The 26,595-nt window shown below is 35.6% G+C and overlaps 1 protein-coding gene across 1 annotated transcript in view; it reads left to right on the top strand.

Annotated features, from left to right (window-relative positions):
• The window catches only part of LOC6046417 (tubulin polyglutamylase TTLL5), a 116,779-nt gene that overhangs the window by 1,502 nt on the left and 88,682 nt on the right, over positions 1-26,595 (top strand). The gene's annotated exons all lie outside the window — the stretch shown is intronic.

Genomic DNA, 26,595 nt, shown 5'->3' with positions numbered 1-26,595 from the left:
GAGCTAGTTTGTTGGTCGCATACACACACATACACACACACATACACACACACAGACATTTGTTCAGTTTTCGATTCTGAGTCGATATGTATACATGAAGGTGGGTCTACGACGTGTTTATACAAAGTTCATTTTAGAGCAGGATTATAGCCTTACCTCAGAGAGGAAGGCAAAAAGGTCGCATGGTTTATGGACGGTCCCTTAGTAATTATTACAGCCCAGACTCGATTATCCAAAGCCCACCGAAAAATTTCACTTCGGATAAACGAATCACAAAAAAAAAATTTTTTTCGTTGTCTTATTTTTGATAATTGGGCTTAAAGTATCGTCTATTTACTAGCCTAAAATTATTTAGGATTTAAATCCAACATGGCGGACAAAATGGTGATGGTAACATATTGAAAAATGCATTCTTCAATTCAAAAGGCAATCAAATATTGTAATTTGTCTAAATGGGAGTTGCCGAATTCGAATTTGATGTTTAAAGTAAGAAAATAATAAATAAATTTGTTTTGGTCATGATTCGATTATCCGAAGTCCCATACAAACCTTCGGATAATCAAGTCTTGACTTATTTAATTTGAATTTGAATTTAACTTGAATTTTTTGAAACAATCATAACATCAATTTTTCACTATATTTATTATGTTTTTCAAGCTTAAAATCATAGAATTAGCTCAATACTATTAATTGGTGTTAATCTACACATCAAACCAGAGTTCCCAAATGAACCGGTTAGGCTAGGTTCACCTATAAACTTGGTTCGGCTTAAGCCTCCCTTTGTGGTTCAATCCTGGTTCAGTGAACCATGAACCATGGCTTAAGCCAGGCTAACCAGGCTAATATAAACCATAGGTATAATGCACTGTGTAACAAATCTTATAGTGTAGCAATGTTACAATGTAACATTCATTACACCGTAACATTCGTTACACCGCATCATACGTTACACCGTAACATTGTTACACCGTAACATTCGTTACACCGTAACATTGTTACACCGTAACATTGTTACACCGTATTATGATTACACCGTAACATTGTTGCACCACAAAATTCGTTACACCGTAACATTGTTACACCGCAACATTCATTACACCGTAACATTGTTACACCGCAACATTCATTACACCGTAACATTGTTACACCGCAACATTCATTACACCGTAACATTCGTTACACCGTAATATGGTTACACCGTAACATTGTTACACCGAAACATTCATTTCACCGTAACATTCGTTACACCGTAATATGGTTACACCGTAACATTGTTACACCGAAACATTCATTTCACCGTAACATTGTTACACCGTAATATGGTTACACCGTACATTGTTACACCGTAATATGGTTACACCGTACATTGTTACACCGTAATATGGTTACACCGTACATTGTTACACCGCAACATTCGTTACACCGTAACATTGTTACACCGCAACATTCATTACACCGAAACATTATTACACCGTAATATGGTTACACCGTAACATTGTTACACCGCAACATTCGTTACACCGTAACATTCGTTACACCGTAATATGGCTACACCGTAACATTGATACACTGCAACATTCGTTACACCGTAGTTTGGTTACACCGTAACACGGTTACACCACAACATTCGTTGCATCGTAGCTATCATTACACCGTGACATTCCTTACACCGTACTAATGTTAAGGTGTAATACTGTTACGGTGTAAAAATGTTACGGTGTAACAATGTTACGGTTTGAGCATACTACGGTGTAACAAAGCTTGCCGTTTAGCCAAACATTCTTTGATCAGGTTCAAGCCAGGTTCACGCCTGGTTCAAGCCAATGGTTCATTTTGGCTAGCCTCGCCTGGTTTGAACCAAATGAACCATGGCTCACGGCACTCAGTGAGCCTGAGCCGACGATGCTTGCCGACGTGTGGTGTGAACCTGAACCAGAAAAATGAACCTAGCCTAGCCGATGGCTTAGGCTCGTGGGAACACTGCATCAAACACAACAAGGAATCCAGATTTTTAAGCGAAGATGGCGTTACGAATGGTGCACGCCCGAAATGTCAAAATCGCGCAGTGGTACAAACATTAGAAAAAAAGTTTGGCTGTCATGCCATGGCACACTTTTTTTTGTAATGTTGGTACCACTGCGTGATTTTGACATTTCGGGCGTTCACCATTCGTAACGCCATCTTCGCTTAAAAATCTGGATATCAGTTTTTAGATGGTTTAAGGGTGCAAGGAACCAAGGAAGTTTTAGCAGAGAGAAGGGAAATACTCTTTGGTTTTAGTCTTCTTATTCCCAAATTATCAAACTTTTGGAACCAATCCTGCAACAATTTGCTTGTAAAAATAGTTTAATTTTGATGTAAATATTCTTGAATAAAGAACTTTAGGGGATGCACCAAATTTATATCGAAAGTTCCCGTCATTTTGAAGATACTAAAATGTCTGTAACAAAAAATCTTAGAGCAAATGCTTTGATTGATGTGCTCTGTTAAAAAATTTTTTTTCTTATCCTATGTGGTTCAAGTTAAATAACAACATTTGAATGAAAAAAGTTATACACCTGCCCAGTTGTTATGCAATCATTAGTTTTCAAAATATCCAAGTATTGAAGAGATTTTTTCGCCGAATTGAAAATATTTTCGATATTCCCAGACATGCAGTAGGTACGACTTATATTTCCTTAAAAATGTTTAAGTTTTTAGAAAAAAAAAAAATTTTTTTTGCCTATTTTTAGGACCGCTTTTGAAGGGGGGTGGGGTACTACCACCAACTGGGGAAAATTGGGACTACAGTCTGAAATCTGTGTACTGATTGTTTTAACCGAAATCAATTAAAAAAAAAAACAAAATAAACGAAGTTGACTTTATTGCTGTCGGCCACTATTGCTAGTACCAACCACCAGTGTCTTCCTTTAAACTACAAGGACTTCGCCGCCCTGGGCTCCTAAGTGTATGAGTATGGCACCGCCGCGGGATTCGAACCAGCAACCTCTGGTTTGTGAGGCCAGTGCGCGGTCCGATTGATCCACACGGACGAGACAAAAAAAACACAAAACCTTCTGCAAAAAACTGGCTTGAACAGCTGTAACTTCGATATATATTTTTTTCTGATTTGCCGCAGATGCCGGTGTTTGATGAAAAGCCAAATAAATGCTGATATATGCTGAATTGATATTATTATCGATTACTAAGTATTCAACTGTTCAGTGTTCATCTATTTATTTCCTCAACCAAATCTGAATTTCCAGACTTAAATTAGATTTTGTTTTCAATTTTTTTTTCGGGAATTCCCGGTGTAAAATGTAAAAAAAAATCCCGGGATTTGGGAATTCCCGGTTTTGGAAAAATTCTGGGTATTTTGTCCCGGGAATTTCTGGGATTTCTTTTGTTTATGTATGCTATAAAGTTGGATTTATAGATTTCTCTGGAACGATGCAACATTTTTGCAATGTTTTAAAAGCATTTGGTAGGTTTTGTTCAGATCTACATAACGCTTTTGGAAGCTCACAAAAATATTGTTTGGTTTAAGAGAAATCTACTAAATAAAAAACATAACGCCTCCGCGTAAAAGGAGGTTACTCTGATTAAAAAATATTTTATTGCGCATTTTGCACTTTACTAGAGTCTCGCGCAATTATTTTCATCACAGTATTTTTTCATCACAGTGATTTTTCTTCACAGTGATGACGATGATATCCGTTGCTATGGCAGGCTGTTTATTTATTTATTTTTGGAAGTTCAGAAAGCTCGTCCAGCCCAGAGAAAGTGTGTTCCGACTTGTTCCGACTGTGGAATCGCGGTCTTTGGTGCCGAGATGCAGTGGTGTTGCGCCGGCATCTTGGCTTACGGTGGATCTTTGGAGTCAAATAACGGCTGATGGCTGTTGTTGCTGCTTCGGGCAGGATTCCGCTGCCGGATGTCGAGCGGGTGTTGCTGGGCTTCCGCGCGGCTAGGCGTCTTCTCTCAGTGACGGTATCGGCCAACCCAGCACCTGGCTGATCCGGTTGAACCGAGAGGGGAACCTCCTTGACGATGATGGCGCGTTCCGCGCCAGAGGTGAAGATGGTCCACGCCAGAGATGAAGATGGTCCGCCAGAGGTGAAATGTATGGTGGACGTTTTGATGCAGGCAATGGCCCCTACGCACTCACATGCCTAGACCGACCAAAAACCGTGGGTTGCCGAGGTCCTGCGGGTTATTGACTTCCGCCGGGGCACTTCCTTTTCCGGGATGCAGAGCGTGACCAGTACGAAAACGGGACTGACACTGGGACACTTGACTAACCACACAGATGCCTAAATGGCAAAAGATTCCGATCTTTGCAATCGGTGATAAAATTCCACTCTACCCTTCTAATCTTTTCCGGAAGGAAACTCCACCATTTTCCAATCCAACCCATTTTTGATGCAGTTTCGACGCAGCGCTGTCGAGCCTGTCTTAATTGCAGTGGTACGCAAATCCCTTCGCTGCTAGTGTAGGATGTAGTATTGTAGGTTGAGGAATTATGTTAAAAAGTAAAGGTTCGTTCAAGAACTGTGACCAACGGTTACAAGATGGCCAATATAATTATGGCCTGGAGCTTATTAGAAAAAATAACCCGTAAAAAACTCAAAAGTGTCAACTACAAGAATCGATCCAAGAACCTTTAACAGACCATCTCAAGACTTAACTGCCACGGCCACCACAGCTTGGTGACTAGATTGGGGTCAGAAGTCGATGCATTGCACTTGTTTTGTTTTGATGGTGTGATAGAAATTCAGTTTGCCAACTGTGATGAAAATAATCCCGCAGCACTCTACTGAGGTGCAAAGTGCGCAAAGTTGACAGCTCTCAGTCCTGCAAAGCAGTGTGATGAAAAAATCTAGGCCTAGCACGATTGACACAAAACTCTAGAAATTGCTGCAAGGCGCAATAAAATTGGCAACTTTTTTTGTTTTTGTTGAGTAGCTGTCACAAAACTTATGCGCCCTTTTCAAATAATGCTCTAAATTTTCCGGAAACCGTCGAAAAAAAAACTCAGTCAAATTTATTACATTTTATTGCTTAAACCTCCCGAAATCCTTCCCTCTAAGAACATCCAGAAATCGCACGACCTGATATGTGCATGAACCAAACAAACAAATAGAACGCATATAAAACCTCTCCCACTACAATACAAACAAAAAGAAGAAGAAGAAAAAAATATACACCGGGAGACATTAACCTTGCTCCATTATCGGTAAGCAATGTCCCAGTCAACTCGTACACGGAATCGGTTGTTGCGTTTGAAACGGAATACGTAGACGATTCGAATTGAATTCCGTTTCAGAATTCCGATTGAGTTAACTGGGGTGGCACTGAAATGGACATACATACAATAACACAGAGGCGTTGGGGAAGGTTTTTTTTTAAAAAGGTCCTATAGACAAAATTTTAAATTTTAGCTTTTTGGGTGGTTTTAAAACCGTCTTGAGTCAAAGGTATTCAAAAACACCCAAAAGCAAACATCTAAAGTTTTGTTTATAGAACCTTTAAAAAACTCGAGATTTGGGAATCACAGTGTTAAAAAAAATGTGAGAGAACGAGGGGAGACTCTCGAACGAGAATGTGTTGTTGGCTGGACTGGGAAATCTAGAATACGGGAATTTGTAGTCTTATCGAATTTTTTACATTTAATCCAAAATTAGTTTGGTTTTTATTGGGTTTTGTCTACCTTATTTCATGATAAACGCGAAATGAAAACTAAAATTTTAACAATTTGCACAAATCTAATTGGATGTTTTCAAATAATTCATGCAAATAGCATCGCAAAATGATATTCTGGACTCGCATTCAACTTATATATTATTAAACCTATGTAATGTTCTGAAGTAATTTTTAATACTTTTCAGGAGTTTTTATCTTGCATTTTCAAGCAAAAAAATAAAACAAATCAGGCAATTTTCCTGAAGATTTTTTTTTGCGAGATTTCGCCTCCTTCATACCGGCTCCTCAGTCAGGCTCGGCAAAAAGGTGGCTCTTTTGGAGTAACAAAAGCAAAAACGGCCATCAAAAGGGGACAACAATAAACCAGGGCCAGGACCTCAACCCTTAAAACAAAACAACTCTGCACGATATGTTGTGCCTGAGAGGCTAATGCTGAAACTGAAACATATCAGGAATATGTTGGGGAGTCCCTCGCACACACACACACACACACACACACGTGATTCGTGCCCTTTGCTGGTCGTAGTGACACGCGGATCCCAGTTGGAAAATCGATAGCCATTAAAAATGCAGTCATGTTTACGTTTTGTTTGCCATGGTTGAGGGCGCGAAAGTGGGGTTTTTTTCTGAAGGGGTGGTGAACCGTGTAGATGCATTACATGTCCGTGTCCTTCAGCAGGTGGACTTGGGTAGAATGGACTGTTGATAATAAAATCATGAAATTTAATGAAGTAGCTCTCTACTGTCTAATACATACGTCAAAAAATCAATTTCCCGGTCCTTGACCTGTTGATAAGTGCTAAGAATAACTATTTACACCCCAAAACAAAACAATTCCGCCAGCATGATTCGTGACCCCTCGCTCCACGATGATAACGTTCATTAATTACTTCCATTCACATAGGATGTCACCTTCACCGAAATACAACAGAGAGCTAGGATACATAGAATCGGATTGGCCATTGGCCAAATCCAATCCGAAAGGGGAAACCCCCATTAGCTAGCCCGATATCGGATAACACGTCGGAAAAAAAGGCGCCGCAATAAAACCTTCAAGCCCAAAAATCTAGAGCATTTAGTGTGCCGAACAAAGAAACACCCAAATACATATACAATTTGTAGAGAAAGAACCACAACAAAAAGCAATAATAATAATGAAACAATAACGCTCTCTTAATTAAGGCAATGTTGACGACAGCCAAACTAAACCAAATGATGTTGGGGAACTGGAAGGGAAGAGGTGGGGGTCATATCGATCATGGGATTAGTCGAGCGTTGTGGAATTTGAGTCCACTTCCGACTGTGCTTAGGTTTATACGCGGCAATGTTGCCTTGTTATCCGGGAGTTTAAATCATAATTGTTAAAATTAGCTCTATTTAATCATTAGTGACTTAATTTTATCGTTAATTAACCAAATAATAACTAAAAAAACCGTGACTAGTCGTCCATCCCGGGAATTCCCGGGATTTTTAATTATTTGTCCCGGGAATTCGCGAAAGTATATCATATATCATATCATATATCACCAATAATTTGGTTTCAGGGAAAACTGTTGAAAATTTGAGATTACCGATCGGCAAAATGCCTAGTGCTTCAAATGTTTCCTATTTGTATTATATATTTTAAAAATTTTAAGATATCTACACCCAGAACTGGACAACACATACGAGAGGATAAAGAGCACGATTCGGTTGTAAAATGGTACTGTGTGCGGACTGAGAGGATAAATCCCGAAATTACTCATGGGTTCATCTTCAAAAAAGTTCATCCATAAAAAAAAGCTGTACCGAGACTCGAACTTAAGTCCTTCGGAATATTGAACCGCGCCTTTGCCGTATAGGCCACCATTGTTCGGTAACTAAGTGGCGGTCATTTGTCCATATAAACCACTCAATAGGATGAACTGCTCCAATGAACGAATGAACACGCGAGAGGACTATACTCTCGAAAAATAGCACTTTCCTCACGTTTCTTTTCGTGAGGACTATCCCCTCGTTCTTTAACTTTGGGTGTACGTATATTTATGATTTAAAATTTTGAAAAAAATCAAATCATTTTGTTTTAAATACCGGCATGTGGGCAAATCAGGACAATTGAAACGAATTTAGACAGCTATTTAGCCATTTTTTTGCATGATGGTTTGAATGACTTTGGTTAAAACAGGAACAGAACAAAACGATTTCACAGCACACCGATTTCCTGTTTTTTTCTAGTTGGCGGCAGGAACTCAAAAATAATTTGTAAAATATGTTTTTTTTTGCGAAAGTTGAACATTTCAGCACAATAAGTTTTTTTTTTATTTTAACGGTGAAATTATTTAACAAATGGATGTTTGCAAAAAAAAATCGAAAGGCGTTTATTCGAGATTGCAAAAAAACATGTAAGCAGCTTCTTGTAAAACATGTTTTTTCCATCACTTGTCGTATTTATAGATTAGGGGAAATATACCCATTTTAATCACACTAAGCCGTTCGACCAATTCTCATCACTTTTGCCGTTTTCCGCTAATAAATCAACATTTTCAGATGTATCAACAATGATGAGTTGCTTGCTCACTTTTATTTGAGCTATTTATTACTTTGGAACAGTCAAAAACATTTTATTTAAGCTGTAATTCATGATCAAAGTGCTGATAGGCCGATAATAGAAATAGGCTGAGAAAGGGTATAGTTCCCCTACTTTTTCAAAACAACCAATGTGCAAAGAGTTTCCTATGTAGATAGGACATTTTGAAAAAGTAATTGAGATTTATCCGATAAATGTACGACTCGTGCTGAAAAAATCTTCTTTTTGCCACTTGTTGCATAAACTTTAACATGAAATTCAAAACTTAACTAAAATTTTACATTTTATTATTGCTCGTCGCTTGTTTTTTTTTAAAGATATTTTCAAATAAATTTCTCTAGCTTTTCTGGTCATGTAATATAAGAAAGAAACATATTTATTAGGGTGGGTACGTTTTTCAAAAAGTTCTCGGATCAAGTTTTAGTATGGTTCCCCTTGTAGGGCATGCCCATAGGGACTTTCATGCCAAATATCAGCTCATTTGGTTGTAAACTGGCTGCGCGCATCAGGGTTAAAGTTTACATGGGAATTACTATGGGAAATTGGAGCTTTTTGTTCAAACGCTCCTACAGGTCAGGGAAAATCACGCGCCAACTTCTGGTATGGTCAAGCTTATGGGGAATGGTCTGGAGAACACTTTTCCCGAAGAGAGCATATGGATTCGTTGTCCCTAGACCTGGCGCATCGGCAAACAATCCGATGTCTCCGGAATCAACGGTTTTCCCTCAAAAAGCATTAAATTTTTCTTAGCATGCTATGAAAGCTTGATGAACACCGCGACGCCATACGTCAGGCAGCTACCACGTGATTGAAATATTTGCCAATAAATACAAATTTGCTATGCAAAGATTCTGAATTCGACTAAATAATGTCAGGATTACTCGAAATGATCATTTTCTAGTTAAAAGAAGGTTTGCAATTGAAAATTCCAGCCGTTTCTCACCCACGTGGTAGCTGCCTGACGTATGGCGTCGCGGTGTTCATCAAGCTTTCATAGCATGCTAAGGAAAATTTGATGCTTTTTGGGGGAAAACCGTTGATTTCGGAGACATCGGATTGTTTGCCGATGCGCCAGGTCTAGGGACAACGAATCCATATGCTCTCTTCGGGAAAAGTGTTCTCCAGACCATTCCCCATAAGCTTGACCATACCAGAAGTTGGCGCGTGATTTTCCCTGACCTGTAGGAGCGTTTGAACAAAAAGCTCCAATTTCCCATAGTAATTCCCATGTAAACTTTAACCCTGATGCGCGCAGCCAGTTTACAACCAAATGAGCTGATATTTGGCATGAAAGTCCCTATGGGCATGCCCTACAAGGGGAACCATACTAAAACTTGATCCGAGAACTTTTTGAAAAACGTACCCACCCTAATATTTATATAAAATTTATTCAATAAGAATCGCAGTTTAGCTCATTTAAAATCCACATAGATTTTATGACAGTTTTAAAAATTTCCCGGGATTCCGGGAATTCCCGGGATTTCATAAATATTTTTCCGGGATATTTGTACGCCCTAAGCGTGACATATGGGGGTAATTTTGGCTGATGACGTACTTTATAGATGAATCCTAAGGGTATTTTTTCAGATGAACTCTGCGAGTCATGCCAAGCGGTTTGAATTTTTAAAACCCGCTTTTTCAAAATGTTAAGAGTACCGTGATCACCCTTTCAACATTTTGAAAAAAAAATCGTGAGCTAAATGTTTAATTTTCCAGCACTTGTTTCGAAAAGTAACACTTTTCAACATTTTTTTGATTTAAACGATTTATTGACAAAATACATGAAAATTTGACATAAAATTTCACTCAGTGTGTGTTTTTTGGAATTGCAAAAAATGTTGTATGGAACTCGTTGCAAAACTTGATTTTTTCAGCACTCTTCGTATTTATCCAACTCGGTGAACCTCGTTGGATAAATGTACGACTCGTGCTGAAAAAATCCTCTTTTTGCAACTTGTTGCATAAACTACTATTTTGCAATTCCGCTGTGAAACTGTCAACTTTTCCTGTCCTTCTGGAGAAACGAAACGGCCTACTTTTCCCTACCAAAAATAACGGATTAGAAAATCAATACCTTTCAATACCAGTGCTGAAAAGTTTCAGCACTGAAATGGGTGCTGAAAAGTTGAACTTTTCAACACATGTATTGAAAAGTGACATTTTCAATATTGTTCAATATTTCAAAATTGAGCATGTTTACAAAACATTTGAAAAATGGTTCAAACTTCAGTTAGTCATCTACAACTATACTAAAGGAAACCATGTACGAAAGACTAAACCAATTAATTAAGCTTGATACTGATTCCAGTGACTTTAAAAATTGAGGGATCAAGTCTTCTTAATTGCACTCAATTAAACTCAATTAACGTCAAATTCGTTAGGGTTTTGTAGTTGATTTGTTTATCAAACAATCCACGCATATTTTTTTTTTTAATTATTTTAAGTGCTTTCTATACATATCAAAACAAAGAAAAAAGACCTCATGTAGGTTTTTGCAGCACTTTTTAGAAAAAAGGTTGTAACTCAATCTGAACATTATTTTTTTTTTGTTTTCTACAATGAGTTTGAGTCAATTTTGAACAATTTTCTAGAACAAAGCAATTTTTTTACCTACATGCTGACGAGACACGGCTAGCGATCAAGTGTCCCCACTCTTCCTATAGATCAAAATAAACATTTTGGCATTTAGAACAAGCATTTTAAAATTCCGTGTTTTTGTAACTTTGCAGGATTATTTTTTAGAGTGACTACTAAAAAAATATTGTTTTTATGTAGGAAACATTTTTGTGTAATAATTTTCAAATTAAATACAATCAGTAAATTTGCAAAAATGTTTAGAAATAGTCTAAGAAATAACAAAAATAACTGCACATTAATATAGATTTCAAATAATGGGGATGTTAGTCAAAAACACAATCTAAACAACATTGAACAGAACATTGGCAAAGTCATACAACGCTAGTCAAATCGCCAGGATCCTAATTATAAAAAAATGGGATAATTGGAGTATTATAGATCGAAGGGGCCATGCATAAAACACGTGGTTACTTTTTTCAATTTTCTGTAGTAAAGAAAATTAGTTTTAAAACATTATTTTTGGTCCCCTACACGGAAAAAATCAATTCTAGAAATCGTGAATTGAATTCACGAATGCGAGAACCACGAAGAAATATATGCACGTTTATGGTGCAAATGCACCATACCCACGAATAAATTCCTTCGTGGTTCTCACATTCGTGAACTTAATTCATGATTACGAGAATTGATTTTTTCTATGTATCTCAATCAGAACCAACACACTGAAACTAAATAAAAGTTTCAAATGAGTTTTCACTTCAATTATTTTTAAACAAGAAATATCAGTCAAAATTATACGATTCAAGCTAGTTACTTGTTTATTTCAACATCATTTAAGGGTGCAGAGCAACCAAGGATGTTGTTGTCTTTTTATTCCAATCCTGCAACAATCTGATTGTAAAAATAGTCAAACTCTGTTGAAAATTATTTTGTAGACACTAATTTTGGGCATAACTCCAAAAAAGATGTTATGATACAGTGTCACAAACAGGGCTGTGGAGTCGGAGTCGGAGTCGGCTAAATTATATGAGCAGGAGTCGGAGCTGGAGTCAGAGCTGTCAAAAAATTTAATATAATTTATGAACTTATTTATTGTTCAACACTTGTTATAATTCAGGTCAATTCCCATTTTTGTATATTCTAAATTTATTCATTGAATTGCGTGCACTACGTTGACATTTTTTTGTTTAATTTATTTTTTGGTTCAAGATATTTATCAGTTACCATGATGCATTTTTATTGTGTTTGGAAAGCTCACTATCAGTATTTAACAATAATAATTATGTTTATAAAACATTATCAACTATTATATCAATCTTCTACTTGGAATGCAACATGCTCATTTTGTATGTGTATAAAAACAAATCAAAGTGTCGTGCTGAAAACATTTCAAGTTGACAAAAAATATCGAAAATAAGTTGCAACTATTTTTTTAATACGGTTAAACCTCACCTCGCATATGCAACTTTGCATATGAGCAATTCTCGCTGAAACCGTCCCACTAGATGCACATGTTCTCAAATCGTTACGGCAATGTTCTCATTCGATTCAGCGCACCAAAAAACCATTAAAACAACCTTCGAACCAATGAAAATGTCAGCCGTTAGCCACCTGTAAATAAAAACTTGTATTGAACTATGGATTTTTTCGAAAAAATGCCCTAATTTGGAGAAATGATATCTCCCAAAATACATTACCAAACATCAAAAAGTTATATATCGTTAGAAAGGTAATCGCGAGGGCTTTCTATCGCACTTTGAAAAACATTTCAAAAAATATTTTTTCATGGGTAATTTTAAGGGTTTTTGAGAAACTTACTCTTAATTTTGAATTTTGACCGTGTTCGCAACCACTTATCATTACGCAACCATTTTCATTCGAAAGATTGGAAGATTTTGCATAAAATCAACTTGAGAAAAGTAGTGTAATGAAATAGTTTTCGTATGGTTATTAACGGATGAAAGAAATTGGTAAAATTTCAGTTAAAAATAACCAAAGCTCAGACTTCAGAAATGAACCTAATTTACAGTCAAAACAAAGCAGGATTGTATTTGAGCCGAATGTACAGTCATCTGAGGCAAATCTGGACATATAGGATGAAAAGGGACAGCTATATCAACTATACTTTCACTCATCAGATCATATTTTTAAATTGTTTATGTATAAACATACATAAACAAACAAGTTTCTAAATTTTATGCAATTAAGTACTCTGAAAACTAATGTCCTTACTTAGACTGTAGTCTTGATTCGCCACATTTCACTGAAGTAATATTTTATGTACAGAGTTTGTTTTGGGAAGATCTGCTTTATTTGTATAACCTCAATCGTGCACAAAAAAGTGCAATGTTGAAATCAATATTTTTTGATCAAGTTAAAATTGGGGCTGTTGATACCATAAAAACAAGCAAAAAACTCGATTTTCGTCCAAATCGGACTAGGTCCTTTTTTTTTATACCACCCCAAAGTTTCACTTTTCTGCAAACAATTTTAAAAACCTGCATTGATAAACTGCGATATCTCTGAAACCGCAAGCCGTACAATGTCGAGTCAAAACTCACTAGAAAGATAATTAGACGTGGAATTAATAAGTGTAGTCTGTTTTTCAATTCAAACTTTTTTCAATGTATTTATGTTGCACAAATGAAAATTTTAATTTTGGTTTTTACATTGAGAGTAATTAAAATTAAAGTTAAATTAATCCCATTTTTTTACATAGAATAGAGAAGAGCGGGGCAAAGGTACGCACCTAGTGACAATCATTTTGTCACCGATGACCATAAAATATTTTTGATTTGTTGTATATACCAAATGGTACCCTTATCACTTGCTTTCAAAACGTATTACTAGAATTCACCTCAAATTGCTTTTATGTCGAGAAACAGGAAATTACCCTAAAAAATAAGTGCGTAGCTTTGCTCCGTGTGTGGGGTAAAGGGATTTTTAACTTTTTTTTTTTGTTGTTTTAATTTTAGTTATTTTTTCATTCAGTTTTCAATTGGGGGCAATTTCAATCTCAAATTAAGGTAAATTTATCGTAAATTGACTTGTGTCTAATGAAAAGGCGTAGTCCAATTTGGACGAAAATCGAGTTTTTTGCTTGTTTTTATGGTATCAACAGCCCCAATTTTAACTTGATCAAAAAATATTGATTTGAACTTTGCACTTTTTTGTGCACGATTGAGGTTATACAAATAAAGCAGATCTTCCCAAAACAAACTCTGTACATAAAATATTACTTCAGTGAAATGTGGCGAATCAAGACTACAGTCTAAGTAAGGACATTAGTTTTCAGAGTACTTAATTGCATAAAATTTAGAAACTTGTTTGTTTATGTATGTTTTTACATAAACAATTTAAAAATATGATCTGATGAGTAAAAGTATAGTTGATATAGCTGTCCCTATTCATCCTATATGTCCAGATTTGCCTCAGATGACTGTACATTCGGCTCAAATACAATCCTGCTTTGTTTTGACTGTAAATTAGGTTCATTTCTGAAGTCTGAGCTTTGGTTATTTTTAACTGAAATTTTACCAATTTCTTTCATCCGTTAATAACCATACGAAAACTATTTCATTACACTACTTTTCTCAAGTTGATTTTATGCAAAATCTTCCAATCTTTCGAATGAAAATGGTTGCGTAATGATAAGTGGTTGCGAACACGGTCAAAATTCAAAATTAAGAGTAAGTTTCTCAAAAACCCTTAAAATTACCCATGAAAAAATATTTTTTGAAATGTTTTTCAAAGTGCGATAGAAAGCCCTCGCGATTACCTTTCTAACGATATATAACTTTTTGATGTTTGGTAATGTATTTTGGGAGATATCATTTCTCCAAATTAGGGCATTTTTTCGAAAAAATCCATAGTTCAATACAAGTTTTTATTTACAGGTGGCTAACGGCTGACATTTTCATTGGTTCGAAGGTTGTTTTAATGGTTTTTTGGTGCGCTGAATCGAATGAGAACATTGCCGTAACGATTTGAGAACATGTGCATCTAGTGGGACGGTTTCAGCGAGAATTGCTCATATACGAGTCATTGAATTTATTAGATACATCGATTACCCCAATGTTTACAATTTCTTTACAAAACTCTTAAAGTGTTGATCTAATAATATCGTTGAACATGTCTGTTTTGTTTAAATGCCTTAAATCGGGTTGACACAATTTAATTTATCTTTCAAATATTAGAATTTTCTCATGATTTGTATGTTTAAAGTGTGTACTGGGCTGGATCACACAATGTACATATACGTCTTCTCAAATAAATTCAAAAAAGCTTTAAAAATAGTTACTTAGAAAATTGTTTTTTTCAAAACCAGGGTATCTTTGATAGTTAATGCACACCAATTTCTCATTACTGAATTCAGTTAAATTTACTGAAATCTGCACTACTGAAATTTTCAGTAAATGAAAACTTGCTGAAAATAAAAACAATTGAATTAGTGTAGCTTGCTTATTAACTTAAAAAATTAATGTAAATTTAAAGTAGTTAAATAAAATGTTCCAATTTTTCAAACAGCAAAATTCAAATCTACTCAGAAAATTGTAGTGCTGAAAATGCGTTTTTTTAATATTTAAAATACAGATTAGGTGTCGGAGTCGTAGTCGTAGTCAACAAATTTTGGAAAGCTGGAGTCGGAGTCGGCTAGAGTTGGTAGGCCAGAGTCGGAGTCAGAGCCGGAGTCAACAATTTGTGGAAAGACGGAGCCAGAGTCGGAGTCGGAGTCGCTTGAATATGACTTGACTCCGCAGCCCTGGTCACAAAAATCTTGGTCTTCGCAAAAGCGCTGGTTGATGATCACTATATTACAAAATTGAAAGAAACTTCAATTACCATTTATTACGTGACTTAAAAATTCCTTCACCTCCCTCCAACGGGTTAATGGGTCACCAGAGATAGACAACTTCATTCAAAAACATTCTTCCAAATCGTCCCACAAATCACCATCACGATTTGCGCTATCAACACAACAAAACTCCATCAACAAACTGCAAACAAAACTTTTCCAATATCCTACATTTACACAACAACAACAAAAAGTTAAGTAACATCGACTGGTCGCCTCCGGCGACGACGTCACGGTAATTCCAGGAACTTGTCTGAAATTAATGCATGTTTGGCACGCGGTTAAACCAGGACCTCACCTAAATTGGTCTGTAAATTTGATAAAGTTTAAAATGTCAGTTCCCCCCATCTAATTTAGTGCTGTAGACTCTATCCGATGTCGTCATAGGGTAAATATACCCTTTCTAATCAAACACCTATATTCGTCATATGAAGAGTTTGATGCACGATTAAAGCTCCAAAAATACTATTTAGGCTATAAACTTACCATCAACAGCACCGCCTCAAGTAAGCACGCAAATTTATGCCATTTACTGGCAAAAATGATCTAATTTAATGCACTTTTGATCATAATTTCCATTTTGCGAGACCATTTTTCATCATTTTGGTAGCACACACATCCACACGCAAGATGAGAGCTTTACTGCTTAACGAAAATCGCCACCAAAATCTTTTCAGTTGCGCTGACGTTTTCAAAGCGCTTAAGATATGAAATTGCTTCCAACTACCGGCAACATGTTCTTTTGCACATTAGTTAGGCCCCGAAATATGTAAATAATTAGCAAGCGCCATCAAAACAACAAACGCGCCAAGTCTATTGACGTTTGAATTTTAGCGGCCCATTCCAATCAAAGGCTGAAGAAAACCGATCGAGAAGCGAAGGCAAATGAAGAACAAAGGATGGCTACATCACTAGGCAGCGCCTGTTGGAGTGAGCCAGTGATGCCAGGAAACTTTCTCTATAAATGCTACTTTTCGTGAGTGTTTGCTTAAAATTTCATCAATTTTGGCAGCACTAAGCAGACCCAAAAGAGCGCTGGAAGAAAAAAAGTACTAAGCTGAAAATAGAAAAATGGGCGTGGCCCAATGCACTCGATTGATTAAAATGCATTTTTGAAATATATTTTTTAAATGCTTGTAAAAGGAATAGCAGAACTTTTAATAAAAGTGAGAATAAACAGAAATGTTCACAAAAAGTTGCTCTATCGTTGGCGTACTTGGTTTAAGTGAATTTCAAGGAACACTCCAGATTATCCAGCATCATTCAAACACGACCGCTTATCAGGCTTAAAATGGGTATATTTCCCCTAGTTGGCAAACATGGAAGGAAAGACGCAAAAAAAAAAACAAAAAGTTCGAAAAAAAATCTTGCTTCGCGACTGTTTCTGATGTGACTATTGTTGGTCTAATTAATTAGAATCCATTCTGGCTTCTGGGTAGACTTTTGTTGCGGTTGGGGAGCGGGAAAATGCCGACGAATCGCGTGTTTTGTGGGCTTCTAGGTTTCTGGTGGTTGTGGGACGTGGGGGACCGAGGTTAGGTCAGGTTGGTTGTCGTACTGTATACCTCATAAGTTTAGGGAAGGGTGAGCAATTGCAAAACTCTCTGTACCCTGGAAGACTTTGCCTTTATTTTTTTACATGGGGGGAGTTTGCTTAATTGCGGGGTTGAGAGAATTAAGAAATTGCGCAAAAGAATTCGAATACTATTTCTGTAACAACCACGGAGTTGTAATTGCGCGGGCAAGTTTGTGGCATGGCACGCATACGGTTGGCCAACGCCCTGGTGGTGGCGCAAAACATTTTGTTGTCGTAAAGTATGAATTATGTGAGTAGAATGTAAGTGTGTTTTTAAAATTCTATCTTATTTTTCTCTAAATGGACAGATGTCCAAGAAAACGTTTTTTTTTTTATTTTTGCCAAAACATTTCGGGGAATTTTAATCCATACGAGAATCAGGACCTTTTTAAAACAGTTTCATTTAATGAAAAACTGTGGATTGCAACACAAATGTTGCCGCAAGATATTGTTGGTAAATTTCCGAAATGCACGTGATTCTGAGATCTGATTTTTATTGAATTAGTGTGGTAAGCGGGAAATAATGTTTGATAAAAGTTCAAAGAAAAAAACATATCCACACATTTTTAAAAGGTCATATAAGTAACGGAATTTCCTATAATAATATAACCCTTTCAAATAAAACTGTATGCCAATGCATGTTAATGCTAATGCATAAAGCGATATTACCAAAAGATTCATATGTTATTAGTTTAAGAAGGAAAGATAATACTATCCTGTCATGATGACCTCACCTACACAGCAAAAAATCCGATGGTAAAATCACATGCAAAAGCATGCACATCACCTTCGTCAAAAAAGACGCTTAATATTACACGCTGCATGTACAATTTTTGTAAACACATAAAAAAAAAGTTGCAACCGACGGGACTCAAACCCAACACCTGCAGTAAGGACTGGCGCCTTAGCCCGCTCGGCCATCAGACCGATGAATAACTGATAGGATAAACGTATATGTGAGCTTGATATTTCGGTCAAGTAGGCTGCATATTTCAAATTGTAAAATCACATAAAATTGCATAAAATAATGCAAAATTTATTTTACGCCCAGGCCTTTTAGACGTAGCTGGATTACTACTTTATTTGCTGTTTAATTAAAAAAAAAACAATCTTCTTCGGTCATTGCACATAATTTTGCTCCCTGATTTTTAAAACATTTCTTTAATATTAGCGAAAAAATTGCAACAAACTTTATTTTCAAAATTGTTTAATGCAACCTTGATCATTTATTCCTTTAAAAATGTCAATTTTATATAATTCAGTGTTTCTCAACCAGTGAGGAATTCCTCCCTGGGGGGGAATTTGGCCATTCTAGGGGGGGAATGAGGGTTGAATAGAAATTCAATGTCTTAAATCATTATCTGACACGGAAAAAACGGAATCGACGTAACACCTTATAATATGGCCCTCTTAAACCTTGCGGTTTCGTCAACGGATCCACAGGCGTGTATCGTTCTTTTTGCGACAAGACTCCGCCTCCCGGGTCTGCTAAGTGTGAAGGTATGGGCACGGGGAGAGGGCTCCGAATAACTATATTTACACTTAGCATTTTTGCGTCCGCCTCGGGATTCGAACCGGCGACCTCTGGATTGTGAGTCCAGTGCGCGGTCCGCACAGGCAGACTCATTATCTGACACATTCTTTGCAATTTTCAGTTGCTTTGATTAGTAATAACAACATTTGTTTTTTTTCCCCAAAAAATAATTATTAAAGTTTAAATTTCTGTGTATTTGGACATTTCTTGAAACAATAAAATGATTCTTTTTAATATTTCTCAGGCATTTGTATTTTTTGGACACAAGTAGATTTTTTTGACAGGTTTTTTCTGTGAGATTTTTGTACACTTTTTAACAAGAACAATTTTTTGAAAAAAAAAATGAACATTGATAAAAAAGTTTCTCAAATGTTATTAAAGATTGTTTGAATTCTTCACATTTTTGAGAGTAACTTTGCTGAAGACACCAAATTGATCAGAAAATTCACTTAAAAGTTACAGCTGTTTGAATATGGGTCATTCCTTCCCAAGTGACCACGCGTCCAACATCGACCTTCACCAATTCTGCTCATATTTGGCATGGGGGTTGTTTTTGCCCCAAAAACAAAGAATCCCAAGTTTGGTAACATTAGGTCCACCCCTGCGCCCGTGGCACCCCCCTCTTTTTCTGAGATTTTTGAAAAACGTCATTTTTTAAATGCATTTTGCTAAGAGAAAAGTCTACAAAAAGTGAACTTTTGGGTATGCATATTTGAAGATTTTTTGACGTAGAATCGAATGGCGTACTCAAAATATACGTACAGTGTTGCCAGATATGAAAATTTTGCGCTTTAAGTGTTAAAATGCATTTTTAACCCTTTGGACGAGCACTTACGGGAAAACTGACAATTGCATTCGATTGCTGAGAGTTTTTTACATTAAATTCAATCAAAACCACAGGGTAAAATGAATATTTCTTGAGATATCACATTTTTAAGTTGGAAAGCTCTGTATTGCACAGCAAATGTTTTACTTAACCATCAATTTTCAACAGTACTTTGCGTGAGAGCATAGTAGGCCTTGAAATTTGCATATTCTTTTTTTCAATCTCTCAACGTAAGCGAGTGAATGTTCCAAAATTGAATTTATGTATGTATGTATTTGTGTATGGTTTTGAAAATCTTCAAATATGCATACCCAAAAGTTCACTTTTTGTAAACTTTTCTCTTAGCAAAATGCATTTTAAAAATGAGGTTTTTCAAAAATCTCAGAAAAAGAGGGGGGTACCACGGGCGCGGGAGTGGACCAAATGTTACCAAACTTGGGATTCTTTGTTTTTGGGGCAAAAACAACCCCCATGCCAAATATGAGCAGAATTGGTGAAGGTCGATGTTGGACGCGTGGCCACTTGGGAAGGAATGACCCATATGTAAGTACCATTTTTGTATGGACAGCTTCCAAAATTGTATGGAGACTTGTATGGGCGAACCAATGACACAAAATAGTTTATTTGGTCATAGGAAAGGCCCCCACAAAGTTTGAACCTAATCAAAAACTACAAAAATAAAAATGGACGAAATCGGCCGATTTCGTAGAGAGTTGCTCATTTGTGCATTGATACCAGTAAATTAAAAATAAGGGGGAATGAAGTTCTTGCAAATCAGTCAAGGGGGGAATGGATCGCAAAAGGTTGAGAAACACTGATATAATTAAACGCAGTGAAATTACATTTCGACGTCGTCGTGCTATCTCGTCGCACCCGCCAATCCGAAGTTCCTAGAAAAACGCGTTTTAATGTTTGACCTTGAATAAACAAAAAACGAGAGCACGCAAAGCAAACAATAACAAACACGTTTTGTTTGGCTGACCATTCTGTGCATTGTCCCGAAGTTTGGTTGAAGTTGGTTGCTGGAGTTCCGAGTTATAATTACAAATGTTTACGGTAGTCTAACGTGTACGTGCGTCAAACGCGTTCTGGCCTGAAATCCCTTTGACCAGTTGTCGCACTTACTACAATTTTCAGGGAGTGGCAAGATAGCACGACAAGATTGAAACTACTTTTATATGAAAAGTGACAAAAATTTTAGGAGCTTTTTTGGTTTTCATTTAATATCTCAGGGTTGAAATCGAATTTTGGGGATCTGTGAACGTCAAAAGGTGAGGCATTATGAGCTGCACAAAATGGCGTTTTTAACTCAATTTGGCCCAAAATGCACGTACGACAAGTTAGCACGACGGCGACGAACTGTAGATAAACGCATGCAGCAACGGAAATTGATTCCAACTTTACGTGAGTACACAAGATTGCCCGGTCCGGAAACAATCACATATCATTCACTCGAAAAAGTAGCAGCTTTTATGCGACCTTCTCATGTGAATGCTTCCGTTGCAGTAGTAAAAGTCAGACTATCGCAAACATCCTAATAAGCCAAAGTCGTATCCTCTGTACACTCAAGAAAGTACCAACTTTTGATGTCCCTGACAGTGTAGTAAAAGTTATCCATTTGGGCGCACCTGGCCCCAGAACTCTAGCTCGTTTGTACTTGGGGGGTAAATGTTGCAGTTGTTAAAAATGATCGTCAACTTTTGTTGTCAAACTATTTGCAAGTGTATTATCAAAACAATTAAATTTGAAATGAAATGATCTGATACCAAAATTGCTCCCTTTACCCTACCCTATCAGGTCAATATCAATCGCGCAGATATTTGCATACTCACGTTCGTTGGCTCGTTTCGTGAGTAAACAAACCCATGTGCCGTTTCCCAGCACTAAGGAGGAGGCCCTGTTCTTGCTTTTTTTTCTCTCCTCGCGATGCGATGATGTTACGAAGGTAAATCGCAATAAATAACGCATAAACACATGCTTGCAGCAGAGACAAGTGGAAAAGAGGGTTTTCCTTTATTTGTAGGACTTTTTTTTATTGAAACATTTTATCGATATTATTTGGCAGTGTTTCCAGAATGCTGAAAATTATTCAAAATATTAGAAAATATAATACGTATAAATGTAATTTGAACTGAAAATTGCCGCGTCAGAGTTTTAAGAGATCAATAATTCCGATAAAAAATTAAGTTACCCGAGCAGACGGAAATAACGTGGGGATAACATTTTTTGATACTTGAAAATACTAGGCTAATAACATTTTATGTTATTTATAACAAGATTTGTTATTCGCCCTTATGATTTTTTTGTTATTGAATTGTTATTGCAACAACAGTCTAATAACATTTTGAGTTATTCTTCGAACAAATCTTTGTTATTATGTTTTGTTTTTTTTTTATCAACTAATCCGATCATCCCAATAACAGTTGGAGTTATTTTTTCATAACAAAAGATGTTATTCCCAAATTGTTTTTGCTTTCAATCAATATCCGACCAATAACAAATTTTGTTATGATAACATAAACTGTTATTACACTCTTGTGCAAACATGGATTTTGCAAGAATATTCCATAACATTTTTTGTTATTTTAACAGTATTTGTTATTGAAATGGCATGCATTTTGTTATGACCGTCTGCCCGGGTATCGATAAATCATGGAAAGGGTGCCAGATCTGCAAACTTTATCATTTCTTCGATGTTTTTTTTTTCAAAATCTTTTTTTTATAATATACAGATGAACAGTTTGAAACATTTCATCAAAGTTCACTTCATCTGAAAGCTCCACTTAAGGACGCATGAATTTTGACAGGGTTGCCAGATTTTGCAGAAAATCTGTTTTTAAAAGACTCTTGGATATTGAAAAAAAAAAATTATTCCTGAACAAATCTGCCTCCAATTTTCTATGTTCCTCCTGCCAAATGGTGTGGTAAAATCGGAAGTGGCACATCGTTCCTCATGGAAGGCTGTGCCCAGTGCGGGTGGTTGCCCACGATTGACTGCTGGGTTTCGCTCGGAAGTGATGGATGTGGTCGCGTTACCATCATTCATCAACCTTGTTTTAGGAGGGAGGTCGTGTAATCGATGGTTGGTGATCACCATCATTTCTTGAACTATTGGGAACTGGTTCAAGGAGGAGCTATTTATAAGCTGAAAATGAGGAAGATTTGTCGTTTATGAAATCCCGAGCAGACGGTAATAACTTTGGAATAACATTTATTGATATTTGAAAATACTAGGCTAATAACATTTTATGTTATTTATAACAAGTTTTGTTATTCGCCGATATGATTTTTTTGTTATTGGAATGTTATTGTAATAACAGACTTTAACAAATCATTGTTATTAATTTTTGTTAATTTAACAACTAATCCGATCATCCCAATAACATTTGGAGTTATTCTTCTATAACAAAAAATGTTATTCCCAAGTTGTGTTTGCTTTCAATCAATATCAGACCAATAACAATTTATGTTATGATAACATAAACTGTTATTCAACTCTTATGCAAAAATGTATTTTTCTGGAAGAATCCAAAACACTTTTTGTTATTTTAACAGAATTGTTATTGAAATGGCATAAATTTAGTTATTATCGTCTACCCGGGATATTTCTAGTTCTATTTTTTTAGGAATATGCAACATTTTGAAGTAATTTTGTATTTGTAAGCAATTTTTTTAAAATTTTAAACAACAAATTAATAAGTCTAACTAATTCGCGTGCCACAGCAAAGTCCAATCAAACTGCTTTCTGATAAGTGTGGGAAGAAAGTGAGAGTTTGTTCCACTATAGCTCCACTATTGCTATACCCCGCAAAAGAGGTGTTTACATTTTGGTTTGATAAACATTCACTAAACTCAGTCAGCCGGCTTCCAAGTGGGAAGCAGTTTCTGATAAGCGGTTGGGGAAGTTGTACAGCATGACGACGACGCCGTTCGACGCACGCTCACTTTTCACCGAGTTTAGTTCCGAAAGTAAAATTGATTAAATCGCCGCTTGGATGGTTTAATTTCCAATTTTAAGGTTTATTCAATCGGAACATTGCCTTTGAAAGTCGTTTAATTTACTTTTTTTTCGATAATTAAAAATAAATATCCTTGGTTTTTTTAATGTTTTTGAAAAAAATAAATAATAAAATCATTACATTAGATTGACAATAATTCCTATCAAAAAGTCAGAGCATTTCACTAGAACTGAGCACAAACACCTCGACACGGCAATAACGAGTTCGACGAGTGTGTAATAAATCTCCACTTGACAATGGCAGTCGATTTTTCCGCTTTTATGTACACCTACACACTTTTATGTTATGGTGAAGTGTGGTGTGGAAAAGCACTTTTGCTTTCGTTTTCCTGGGTAGTTTGCTAGTTTTTTTCATGTTTGGCTTTTACAGCAGTGAAATGAAAAGTGTTGGTAATGATTTGTAAGTTAATAGATTAAAATGACCTTTGTTTTACTTTGCTATTTTATTTTCTTGAACAATTTTTAAATGCGAGGAAAATACTTATTTTTTCTAAATGGCTTTTTTGGCAGTACAAGGTTTAACTTCAAACAACTGAAAATATTGAACTTTTGAGTTCTATGAAACTTTGCCAACTATTGATTTGCAAATCAAATTGGGAAAAATAAATGTGCAATTGTCAGGAATTTCTAAACTGTGTGATTTTAGTTTAGTTACTGTCCTAATTTTGAGCCAAATCGGTTAAGCTTTTTATCGTTGAAGTTTGCATGGGAAAATTCGCAAAAATGTATGGAGAAAAAAAATTTCAAAATTTGTCTAAAGCGTGGCGTTAAATGTGTCAGATCACTGTCAAGTGTGAGATTCTTACGTAAAATTTTATGACAACAAATTTTGTCCAAGACCGCAAAACAATCCGAGTTAACCATGACGAGTTGTCAGCTATTTAAAGAAGACGTTTTTGCATGAAAATATTTTTCTTTCACCAGCTTTAACGATTTATGGCGACCCATAAGCCTGAACCGATTTCGCTCAAAATTTTTACAGTTACTTATTTTTGCCCGTTGAATCGACACCCTCATACACAGTTAAAAAGTTCTTAGTATGTAATTTACCTAATTTTTTGTGGAACAGATTAAATTACACTTTACCAGATGTATATTTACATAAACTATTAAGGTTTTATTACACATTTTCTCTGACACAAAATTTAATGTATTATTACCATGGATACAAAAATCATTGTAATATTAAATTTGAGGATTGTAACATATTTTATCTCAAAAAAATTTGCAATTTTGTAATCTCTAAAAATGAGTGCATTTACCACTTTTCCAATCTATATTAAGGTAATTTTACACCATAAAATTTTACATCCTTCAAATCTACACATTTTTTACTTTGTGGTGTTTTACATAATTCCCTTGATATTCCCGAACAGATGGTTATAACTAAATTGAAGCCATTTCAATAAGAAATACTGTTGAAATAACAGAAAGTGTTATAGAATATTCTTGCAAAATTCATTTTTGCATATGAGTTCAATAACAGTTTATGTTATCATAACAAAAAATTTTATCGGTCTGATATTGATTGAAAGCCAGACCAACTTGGGAATAACATTTTTGGGATGATCGGAATAGTTGTTAAAATAATAAAAAATAATCACAAAGATTTGTTCGAAGTATAACTAAAAAATGTTATAGACTAAAAAATGTTATTAGTCTGTTATTACAATAACAATCCAAGAACAAAAAATCATAACGACGAATAACAAATCTTGTTATAAATAACATAAAATGTTATTGGCCTAGTATTTTCAAAAATCAAAAAATGTTATTCCCTAGCTATTTCCGTCTGCTCGGGTTAAGATATATGTATTTGTCTTTTGTTTATTAAAATGTATCCACTTCCATAAAAAATATGTTGAGAAATGATTGAATGTCCCTTTAATGTTCTTCTGAAAAAAATCGAAGGAAGAAAGGGTATCCCGAGTATCCCGAGCAGACGGAAATAACTTGGGAAGGTCAGTTTATGATATTGTGAGAAAATCTGAATCTGTTATTGGGTTGATCGGATTAGTTGTTAAAATAACAAAAATCAATAACAAAGATTTGTTCGAAGAAAAACTTAAACTGTTAATTTGTTGTTTTTGCAATGAAGGAATAACAAGATTTGTTATTTTGTGCGGAGAGGTGGAGCAGCATAATAACAAAAATTGTTATTGAACTGGTATGTCTCTATAACAAAAAGAGTTATTGTTTTTGTTTTTGTTTATTTGCAATTTGCAGACTTCACAGATTCCGACTCCAAGTAAAAGTTGCTGAAAATTATCTGAATCCGATGCCGTCTCCGAGGCCTCACTTCAGCTCGAACTTCAACGTCAGCTTCGACTGTTATTCACATTTGGAAAATTCTCAAAAAATAATACTTAGGGAATATAACGAAATTTTAGCTTAAGGACCCCATGTTATGGTCAAATAAAAGACCCCGATGAAATTGTTCAAAATGGTCAAAATTATTCCATAGTTCTAGCCAATTTTAGCAAAGTCCCTTAGGGGGATATCAAATCATTAAAAAATCAACTTTCAAAATTTCAACTTTTAACTAAATTTTAGCTCAAGGACCCCATTTCAAAATCAAAATTAACCATAGTTCTAGCCAATTTTAGCTAAGTCCCTTAGGGGGTTTATCAAATAATAAAAAAAATCAGCTATCAGAATTTCAACTTTTTACAATAACTTTAGCTTAAGGATCCCATTTCATGGACAAAATAATGACCCGGACGAAATTGGACAAAATTATCCCAAAGATCTTAACATATTTAACAAAAGAAAAAATAATAACTGATTGTGTTATGGATACTTAGAAAATTTTTCATTTGTGCGATTTATGGTAATTTTATTTCTAAGTCAGAATACCAAATGAATAACAAATCTTGTTATTAGGTCAGTTTTTGAAATGTGTAACATTTCCTCTTATTAACGTGTTATTAAACATTTTCAATATAATATCACTTCAATACC

The sequence above is a fragment of the Culex quinquefasciatus genome, chromosome 1 (genome assembly GCF_015732765.1).
Source record: "Culex quinquefasciatus strain JHB chromosome 1, VPISU_Cqui_1.0_pri_paternal, whole genome shotgun sequence".
NCBI classification, from domain to species: domain Eukaryota; kingdom Metazoa; phylum Arthropoda; class Insecta; order Diptera; family Culicidae; genus Culex; species Culex quinquefasciatus.
This window is presented reverse-complemented; position numbering and strand designations above follow the sequence as displayed.